This window comes from Frieseomelitta varia, unplaced genomic scaffold, assembly GCF_011392965.1.
Source record: "Frieseomelitta varia isolate USP_RPSP 00005682 unplaced genomic scaffold, Fvar_1.2 scaffold_285, whole genome shotgun sequence".
In the NCBI taxonomy this organism is placed as follows: domain Eukaryota; kingdom Metazoa; phylum Arthropoda; class Insecta; order Hymenoptera; family Apidae; genus Frieseomelitta; species Frieseomelitta varia.
In genome coordinates, this window is record NW_025110018.1 from 1,731,325 (window position 1) to 1,733,328 (window position 2,004).

A 2,004-nucleotide genomic window follows, 5' to 3' on the forward strand; every position below is an offset into this window, starting at 1 on the left:
TTAAATACTGTTATTTATGTGTAATATTAATTTACTGTTATTAATTATAAGATCGAATAGAATAAGACTTTAATATTAGATTTAAGGTTAGATTAGCGTTAAAGCAACACATGATAAAAGTTGATTATTGCTTAGAAAATTAAACGATTATTTAGTTTGATATACGAAAGAAAAGAAAAGAAATGAAACAAAAGAAAGTAAAGAAGATTAAAAAAGAGACTATCGGGGATATGAAAGGGAATGTAATGATAAAGAGAAGAGTTAAGACTAGTGAAGAAAATAAAAGGGAAAAGTGACCAAAGAGGGAAAGAAATAAGAGAAAAGAAAAAACTATCGTGAAAGGAAAAGGAAGTAGATTACTTATGTACAATGTACTTCGTCTGCAATTATAACATGGAATAGTCCAAAATTCCAATGCACTTTTGTGTCATACGTCTCGCACCTTACCGTCAAAATATCATTCCAACGTTACCGATTTAGCATAGAATAAAATTGCGACATTTATAACGAATATAATCGTAATTAAATTTTGATATAAAATTACAAACAAGATATAGAATAAATAACTTGTAAGCAGGGTATAGATTTTCATGTTTCTGCAATCTTTATTCATTCGTGTTATAAAATTCCGTATCCGATGCATAGTAATATTTTACGTAAAAAATACATCTTAATTTTTTATCGATACAATCGTGATGGGTATTTTAATATCGTAGTCGTATTTTTTTAAAATTTTGCATCTTCTGTTGAATTAAATTCGTAGCGACACCTGACATCTCGCGGCCATGTTCAGTATTACTCTAATAGACTCGTCCGTTAGAACGTTAAGCGAAAAATTCGTATTTTTCCTAATCTTTCTCTTATTATTTCATCATCGTATTCCAACATTTAATATGCGGTAAGCAAAGCAATAACATGTATACTAGAAGCATAAAACTATTTTATAAAGTGTTCTCTCGATAACCGCGATAACGTGATATTTGTACTTGTTTAAAATTTTACAATCCTCATTCTTTTTTTTGTATATTATCAGGTAAACGTCATAGAGTGGAAGTAAATGTGATCAAAGGCGACATTGGAAATCAGAAATTTAATAAACAGTAATAAAATCTCGTTCACGGATCGGATTCCTTCGTGATAACGCTGAATATTTTTTCGATGCAATAACTGTTGGAGTTGGCGGTCATCTCGCGTCACTGACGAAGATTGCTTACTCTGAAAGCTAGTTCTACCACTTGACGTCCGTCTCGTGTTTATCCTACGTGCATACGGTAAGAAAACGGCTGAATATCGACTAACATAAGTACTCTTCGCGTTTGTCCTTTCTGCCCCTCTACGTGACGCATCACAGGATAAACTGAAACCTGGCTTACATTACGAGCAGGTGGAGGCGCCGGTGTCAGTAAACCTCCGGTCGCCTTAAAGAGCGGATCGCGTCAACGGATGTCCCGGCGAACGAAAGTTTGTGTCAGTTCCACTCGATTTTGACAATGAAAATTAATTTTCATCGTCGTCGTGCTAGTTTGTGAATGAATTTTATTTCACGTGCACATCGAGCCATGCATCGAGAAGGTTGAACGTGTGACTAACAGGAAATTCAGGTATTTATTTTTCCTTCGTATTATGTAATTTTGTTTTTCTTTTTTTAATTGAACTCGATTATATGCACGATGATAACCACAGCCGGTAGAAAATGTCGGAAGCGTTGAAATATGTACAAGGGCAGGTTTGCCTTGAAATTTGAATTAAAAGATTGAGAGTGTGTTGATACATGATACCGATAGGACGTGTTATCCAAGATGCGACGTCCTTTATTTTTTCGACCATTTCCCAAAGACGACGACGACGACAGGATCTCGTTTGAACTTCCTCCCCTTTAAAGGAAACGCCGGTTCTGGACTCTGACGATCCTTCTAATGTATTTTCAACCGTGAAAAAAAAAAAGCCTAACGAGACGACCAATTTCATTCACACACGGTCGACTGTAAAAAAGGAGCACGCAAA

At 35.0% G+C, this 2,004-nt stretch overlaps 1 long non-coding RNA gene across 1 annotated transcript; it reads left to right on the plus strand.

Annotated features, from left to right (window-relative positions):
- Nucleotides 1-808: 808 nt before the first annotated feature.
- LOC122529407 lies at nucleotides 809-1,768 on the plus strand. The gene is made up of 3 exons (XR_006306793.1): nucleotides 809-898; nucleotides 1,034-1,271; nucleotides 1,385-1,768. It is a non-coding gene; the product is annotated as an uncharacterized LOC122529407 (long non-coding RNA).
- The last annotated feature ends 236 nt before the right edge of the window (nucleotides 1,769-2,004 follow it).